The following is a 9020-nucleotide window of genomic DNA, read 5'->3' as shown; positions in this document are numbered from 1 at the left end:
TTAGTTGTCTAAACATTATAACCCAACATCAATGAATCACACCGGTGTGATGGTTCACATACATCCATTTACATAGAATAAATGGTGCAAATAGAAAATACCCTAGGGCTGGGCATAGTAGGACTTTGAGTGGAACTGTTGGCTCACAAATCTTGTAGTAAATATATGGTTTGTGAATTGCATAGAAAGATTCAGCATATGGGTCCGCATGATTCTATTATTGAGAGTAGTTGATAGAGTTCTCACCAAAATTGAGTTATTTGTGGTTAGGATGATCTCTGGTCAAGTTTGACGGTCAATTGGGAGATCTTTTTTTCAGAGATTCAAACATGGTTCAAAATTAAGGTGGCAATAGCTTTGCGCTAGGCCAGGCTAGGTCCTTGAACCCGAACACTTAAAACTTGTAGCATATAATGCATTTACATAAAAGGTCAGGTATATTAAAATCAATTTAGCTTAGCCCCACCTGCAAAATTGATTGAGCCATGCATGGGAGGCCACATTTGGTCCATAAACTCAGATAGAAGTTCCAAGCTCAGCCATAGCTAGGTTAGGCTTGTTGGGTCGTGTCGGGTTACGTCCGCTACCCAACCTGTTGCTACCCTTTGTTCAACATGGTATTTATATCCATTCTTTGGATATGGGAAAGGATAACACTGTCAAAACATGCATATAAGTTGTCACAGTCTAGGCCTTGATTTTGAGTTGTTGCCAGGGCTGTTTGCCCTAACAAATTTAGAACTTTTGGTTTTAGTTGGCCCACGTCGGCCTAGCCCATTGATTGCCTTGTCAGCGTATGAACTGGGTCATGAATCAGACCATGAATTAGAATTGGTTCTGGCTCAATATTCAATAGAAGGAATTGATGGCAAGGATGTTCCCTTTGATTGATTTTCAACTAAGAGCCATAAATGATTGAGTTTCCAAATTTCAGTTACTGGTGACAACACCCTTTCATCAAGCATAGGTTTTTTATTTTTTTCAAGAGGGTAATTGTATTGATATGCAACAAAAGCCCAAGGCTATACAGAAGACCATTCGGGAGGGCCAACGGACAAAAGGGGCTGGCCCCCTACCATGTATGAAAATCTAACAAGAAAAGATATTTTGGTCAGAACACCCTTTTCATCAAACACAGGTTGTCCAAACTTGCTTAAATGGTCATAGATATTTTGGGGTCTTCAATTTGTGTAGAGGGGGTCGAAACCATTCATATAATGGGCCTCATAGATCCACCAGATCATGGGATTTGGGTTGCAGAATTTATGGCCTTTTATGGTTCACTATGAACCTGGCTATATTTTGTTTCCTTATCTGTTTAGTTGGTGGCCACACCTATTGAGGGAGTCGGCAAAGTTCTTAGTTATTTTTTGGTGTATGGGCCACCTTTAGTGGGACAGATAATTTCGACGGCTTAAACTACTGAATGGTGAGCCCCATCATAAGGATTGCTATTTGCAACTGCACATCTATATTCACCTAATAGAAAAGTTCCATATGTAACCACATAACAAATATTTGCAAGATCTAGAATGATCATCCCATAGGCCCCTAGGTGGACCATCAATGTGAACTATTGGCTATTCCATTATAACTGATTTTTATTATGTTCTTACTGGTCCTCTGAATGAGTGGATTAATGGCTGAATTTTGTGGTAATCAATGTTCACTGTGTGGCCTGGTCGATTAATGTTCTGGTTCGCATAAATGCAACACATTGTACATTTACTACACTTGTGTAAGATTGGACAGGCTCGTCAAGCAATCATTGCTGTTTAAATTATGTGCACATAAAAATATGATAAGTAAGTGGCCAACACATGACAGACATTTACATACTTTCCAATCTCTTAATCATTTATTTAGTTTTTACAGCTATGGTCCATCTAATGATCTCATAGGCTTGGCATCTATGTTACATGATTGCTAGTTGAGAGGCTCTAATCCCACATTCATGTGCCTCATTTTCCACCAGCGAGGTGGCTGGGCATTCAAAGGGCACTTGAGCAAATATCAACCGGACATGCATGTTACATTAAGAACACCGTTGAAGCATAAGACTTCTCTCTTCAATAATTGGGAGTGGGCATTTCCAAGCCATTTAACCCACATTAGCTCTCATGGATGGACCACATCTCCAAATATCCCACAAATCTTATGTGAATGTTAAACAATCCTACTTGGCCGAATTGATTCCAATTGTATATCCCACTAATGTGTGGATGCGCTTGATTTTTATTTTATGTGATTTTCATGGTAGGGCTCACTGTCTCCATGGTGCCGATGTCATGCACAAGCGGCGCCTGTCAGCCAGAGAGATGGCACTGGACCATAAATTATGGTACATTGATGTATCTGATCAATTTTGACAGACAACTAGTCATTTTTCTTATCCTCCTATTGTCCTTGCACAACATGGCTCAGCTATCCTCATATACTAGCTTTCAACTGTGAAAATTTATGTTTAAAAGGTGACGCAGGGATGAACGTGATGAGGATAACTACTCCGAATCTATAGAGCTTCTCTGGACTCCTCACAGAGACTTCTCGAATCCACGAGGAAAGAAAGCAAAAAATATAAATAAATTCTAAGAAATTCGAAATTGATTAATTGATCAATAAAAACGAGTTCACAACTCTTTAAATAGGGGTACTAAGCAATGGGAAAGAAATCAGAATCAAACTACAACTCAAACTCCTAGAATCCGCGACTTACTATAAATAGTAAACTTACTATTTATAGACAGTCCTGATGTCTACTAGTGCGCAAGGTTTTCAGCCAAAAATAGTAAGTGTCCTATTTGGCTTCACTAAACCGTTCTCCTAATTATTCTAAGCTCTTTTCACGTTGGGCGCAACTCCTAAAGCCCGACGGATGAAGAGTTATAATCAAACTAAAACTTACTATTTATAGTAAAAACGAAATTAAAACTGGGAAACGACCGTCGATTGTTGAGGGTCAAATATTGCATATCAGACCCAGTTATTGCCTGGATTTATGAACATGGTACCGTTTAATAGCCCATTTTAATCATGTTTGTGTTGCAAGGTGTAATTGTGAGCTTGGATTGGATCGGGATGCTAAAAGCACGGATTTAACGTTCAGAATGCACCAAGGTAAGAGACGGACTCCAGGGGACCAAGATCGATGGAATTACACACCAGGGATGCGAGAAAATAAAGTCGTTCACGTTAAAGAGGCCCGAAACTGGCGTAGAACGCAAGATCATAGGGTTCTCGCCATCCGATTGGCTCGAAACTTTATACATGGCTCGAAGACCAAAAACTAACCGTACACGTCAAATTTCAGTTGTTGGATCCTTATGGAAGTGTCCCAACGGACAGATCAGCCCCTTAAATCCTTAAGTGGGGCCCACCTGATCTCTTGATATGCTTCAATTTTGGTCTCAACCCATGAAATTATAAGAGAAACAAGATGAATGGTGTGGATTTCTCATATACATCACCATGAGACCCACCCATATATTGCACGTGCATAGCATATATGCTCCAGCCGTGCACTGCAACTCAAGAAATCGGTCAGAAGGTGCTGACCGATACTTCTTTAAAAAGAAGCTCAAAATTAGCCAGCGTCTTCCACGCCTACCGACGATTGATCCTTGTGGGCCCCACTCATCATCCGTTTAGATGATCTGAACCGTTAAAGTGTCTCAGGAGACGGCCAAGACCAACGCCTAGGTTTCCTTTTTCCACCATGCAAGCGTACGCATGTTCCCAACCATCAATCGCAGAATGGATGGCGGAATAGAAAACGATGTGGGCCACACCGATTCTAATAAAAAACTAGCCATTTCCAATTGGTTTTTCGAGTAGAGTTCAATGATCGGTGTGGATTTTTTAACTGACATCAATCGTGGGTCCACTGACCATCACAGCGCTAAAACGCGCAAGCTCTGTTTCGCAACAGAGCCTGCGGGCGAATCCTGTGGGCCACCATCACGGTCCATATGATGAATCTGGACCGTCTATTAGATTCTTACGGCCCATGTTACCATCGTCTAGATGACGAAATTTCAAGAGGCAGCAGAGATATGTTTTTAACCGTGTAAATGCAAGATGGACGGCAGAATGAAGATCTCATGGGCCATCACGGTTTGGATCCAAAGTCGTGCAAGTCTAGGTGGTTCTTCGTCTTGAAGCCAATGGACGGAGTAGATCTCTTCTTTGGTGTCAAGAATAGGTTTTACCAAGAATCAACGTAAGATTGATTTTCGCACAGTTGAAGTCCGGTTCTGTTGCGGACGAGCTGCCAGTACTTCTTTTCACCAACTTTCCTATGATTATAAAGGAGAGGAGCAGCCTTGGGATGGAGCATGGAACCTTGGCTGGGGCAGGACCTGAAGGACAAAAGAAGGGAGAGAGTACAGTGGTTGTTTTCTTTTCATTTTTTATTTTTCTTTTGTCTATTTTATGTTTGTTAAGAGATTTAGCCTAATTATGTTGCTAAGCTAAACCTCTTAGCTAGGGCTAAGAGGTGAAGCTTGTAGTCTGATGGGAGAGATGTTGCTTGTGCCTTTTGTTTAGATTGAAGAGGTTTTTGATTTAATTTTATTATGGGAATATTTTTAGTTTTTAATGGCCTGTTGTGACTGAAATTACAATGGGTTTGCAATGGCTTTGAGTATTTCTTTTCCCTTCTTTTGATTATGATGTCAGCAAGCCCTGCTGTTCGCCATCGTCTCCTGGGCATGGTTGGATGTCGGTACCCTTCCTAACCTTCATAATCATCTGATTGGTTAGTAATTAGTTTAATTCTTTTATTGACTTTGTCTCCTGGGCATGGTTTGGTGATAGAATCCATTCTAATTCATATACCTTTCATCTCTTTGAAATTATATCAGAGGAAGTTCAATTTAATTTTCATGATTTTTTTTGAAGCAGGCATAAGATCTCCCTGATCTTTACAAGTGGATCCTCTGAATCCCTAGTTTCTTATCTCTGATTTTTCTTAAGTTTTAGATTAATCTCTCACCATTATTCATCACTTTATATCGGATTTAGATTTCATCTTAGGCTAGTACTATTTTTACCTAGTTTCAGGTAACGTACAAGTATCAGTCCCTTGGGATTCGACCTCGGTCTTACCGAGTTTATTACTACATCACAACCCTATACTTGGGGAGTGAACATCGATCCAGGGATTTTTCGCAATTTCGGGCTGCGCAACCCGGTGTGGCTGGGTTGGTTGGCTTCAGTAGCTCGTTCTACCCCAAAATCATATATTTTACGTTTGGTAACTCATTCCGGATTGCAAGATACGCTCAATTTAAGATTCGATGGTCTGGATCACTTCTGTCGTCGACCGGGCCTTTTCTGATCCATCTTGGCCATGTAACTGTCCGCGACCCACTCTATATCAGTCTCCTCCACTTCAAAAGAACTCGTCCTCGAGTTCTCGTCATGCTCTGGTTCATGATACTCTGTCAGGTCCGCGACATTGAAAGTCTGTGAGATTGCCATGTCATCTGGAAGATCAACAACATAAGCGTTGTCATTGATCTTTCGGATGATTGGTACCAGTCCAATCTTCTTATTTTTCAACTTGTTGTACATCCCGGTCGGAAATCTCTCTTTGCCCAGATGGACCATAACGCGGTCGCCCACCTCGAACACTTTTTGTCGCCGATGCTTGTCCGCTTGTTCCTTGTATTTCTCGTTCGAGGCATGTAGCTTGGTCTGCACTTATGCATGGATGCCCATGATCTTGTCTGCCAGATGTTCTGCTGCAATGCTCGTGCCTGGGTGCTTGGGTAGAGGGACCAAGTCAAGTGTGTGGCAAGGCACTCGTCCGTAGATAATCTGGAACGGTGATCTCCTTGTCGAGCGGTTCACCATGTTGTTGAATGCAAACTCTGCTTGAGACAAGGCCAAATCCCACTGCTTCGATTTTTCTCCTAAAATACAGTGAAGGAGGTTTCCTAACATGCGATTCACAACTTCGATTTGCCCATCAGTCTGTGGGTAGTAAGCACTGCTGAATTGAAGTCGTGTATCGAATCGATTCCATAAAGTCCACCAAAAGTGGTTAATGAACTTTGTGTCATGATCGGAAGTAATGGTCTTGGGGACCCCGTGTAGCCGTATGACCTCCCTGAAAAATAAATTCGCCACGTGTGTTGCATCGAAGGTCTTCTTGCTTAGGATAAAGTGCGCCATTTTGGAGAAACGATCCACCACCACGAACACCAAATTCATGCCGCGTTGTGTTCGTGGGAGACCAAGCACAATGTCCATTGATAAATCCTCCCAAGGACCATTAGGCACAGGTAACGGGGTGTAGAGGCCCGTATTCTGAGATTGCCCCTTGGAGGCCTGACAAACATGGCAATGTTGTACAGCTTTTCCCACATCACGTACTAATTACGGCCAGTAATACCGCTCTTCCACAAGAGCTCGCGTCTTGTCTCGCCCCAGGTGTCCACCAAGGCCACCTCCATGTAGCTCCTGAATTATCTGCTCCCTCAGAGAACTTTAGGGGATGCACAATCGATTCCCTTTGAAGAGAAAATCGTCCTGTATATGAATGTCACTGGGGTAACCTTCTTGGCACTTTATCCAAGAATCTTTGAAGTCCTCATCCTCGGCATACAGCTCCTTGAGACAGTCGAAGCCGACCACCTCGTTGCTCATCATAACAAGTAGTGATGCACGACGGCTAAGTGCATCAGCCACCTTGTTCTGCTGCCCTGACTTGTGCTTCAGAACGAACGTGAATTCTTATAAAAATGTAACCCATCTAGCATGCACACGATTCACATTAGTCTGACTATTAATAAACTTTAATGATGGTCAGTGTACAAAACAAACTCTCTTTAAATCAGATAATGCTACCAATGTCGCAGCGCCTGAACAACTGCGTACAACTCAAGCTTATAAGTCGACCACTTCTTTCGGGCTCACTGAGCTTCTCGCTATAGAAGGCTACCGGCCTACCTTCCTGTGATAATACTCCTCCAATTTCGACGTACGAAGCGTCACACTCAACCTCAAATAATTTGTCGAAATTAGGAAGCACCAAAACCGGTGTTGTAGACAAACGATGATTGATCTCATGAAAGCTCTTATCAGCTTTATCGGTCCACTGGAACGGTCCTTTTTTCATGCAATCTGTTATAGGCGCGACTATAGTGTTAAAATCTCGCACAAATCGATGATAGAAAGTCGTCAACCCGTGAAAACTCCTCACCTCATGAATATTTGTCGGGATCGGCCATTCCCTAATAGCTCACACCTTTTCATCGTCCACACGAATGCCTGTGGACATTACAACAAATCGTAGAAACAACAAGCTGTTAGTTAAAAAACTACACTTCTTCAAGTTGAGGTACAACTTGTTAATTTATAGGACCTACAGCACTTGCCTGAGATGTTTCCTGTGCTCTGCCTCATCCTGACTATATATCAATATGTCATCAAAATATACTACCACAAATTGGCCAGTAAACAGTTTTAGAACTTGATTCATCAAACACATAAAAGTACTTGGTGCGTTCGATAGGTCGAAGGGCATGACCAGCCACTCATACAACCCTTGGTTTTGAATGCCGTTTTCCACTCATCACCGAGTCGAATACGAATCTGATGGTACCCGCTCCTTAGATCTAGTTTAGAGAACACCTTGGTTTCCTCTAATATATCGAGCATGTCGTCCAACCGTGGTAATGGAAACTGATATTTGATGGTAATTTTGTTGATTGCCCGACTGTCGACATACATGCGCCAGCTTCCATCTTTTTTTGGCGTTAATAATGCTGGTAAGGCACATGGGCTCATGCTCTCTCTCAAGAGACCCTTAGGAATCAATTCCTCCACTTGCCCCTGAAGTATCTCACACTCCTTCGGACTCATCCGATAATGAGGGCGGTTGGGCAAGCTAGCCCCAGGGACGAGGTCTATGTGATGTTGAATGTCCCTCATGGGGGGCAATCCATCAGGTAAATCCTCAGGCCAGACTTCTTTGAATTCGTTTAGCAATAGTCTTAAACTTGGAGGGATGTTTGAAGGTTCATCTTCCTCGCCCTTCACCACTACAACGTATACCTCGCCGGTTTCCTTGAATTCCTCCATAAAATTTCGAATGGTCAAGAGGGAACTCCCCTCCACTTTAGAGGCTTCAGGGTGGTTCTCTGGTGCCATAGGGGTAGGGATTATTTTTCAACTATCCTTGACGAATACGTAAACATTATCTCGTCCCCTATGGATCGCATCACGGTCCGACTACCAAGGTTGACCGAGTAACATATGACAAGCTTCCATATCGACCACGTCACAAAGTATTTGATCCTTATAATTTTTACCAATTGAAAACGAGATAGTGCATTGTTTAGTTACCTTGGTCTCATTCACTTTTTTAATCCAGCTGATTGAGTACGGGGAAGGATGTTTCATCGTTGGTAGCCGCAACTTGTCCACCATCACTCTTGAGACAATATTCTCGCTACTACCACTGTCTATGATCATATCACAGACCTTTCCGTTGACGGTGCACTGAGTACGAAATATATTGTGTCATTGTGGATGTAATTCCTTTCGTGGGGCATACAGTAATCGCCTCACAACTAGAAATTCGCCACGATCCTCGCCCGTCATTTTATCGCCACTTACTATTTCTTCAGTGATTTGTTCATGTTCATCAACTCGATGGTCTTCTTTTACGGCTTCATCTTCAGTGCCCCTTCGTTTATAGTCAAGTGTGCTGCGGGACGTTGAGGACAAGTGTTTGATAAGTAGTCTGGTTGGCCACAGCGGTAACAATTATTCGACCTTGGCCGAGCATAAGGATTTGGAATCCTACTCGGACCCGCTATTGTGGGTGCTGTACGTTGAGGTCTGGATGAGCCACTCCTCGTATCACGGTTTGCGGTTGTAGAAAGTTGAGGTACTAGGTCTTTTCCTCGTGGCAGCACTTGATCTTACGTGGGACCCGTCATGTGGAGTCGAGTTGAAGGATATGGACGAGCAGGAGCTCTTGCAAGTTCTGTTTCTGCCCTACCCGCCAA

Source organism: Magnolia sinica, chromosome 14, assembly GCF_029962835.1.
Source record: "Magnolia sinica isolate HGM2019 chromosome 14, MsV1, whole genome shotgun sequence".
In the NCBI taxonomy this organism is placed as follows: Eukaryota; Viridiplantae; Streptophyta; class Magnoliopsida; order Magnoliales; family Magnoliaceae; genus Magnolia; species Magnolia sinica.
Note: the sequence above shows the minus strand (reverse complement) of the source record.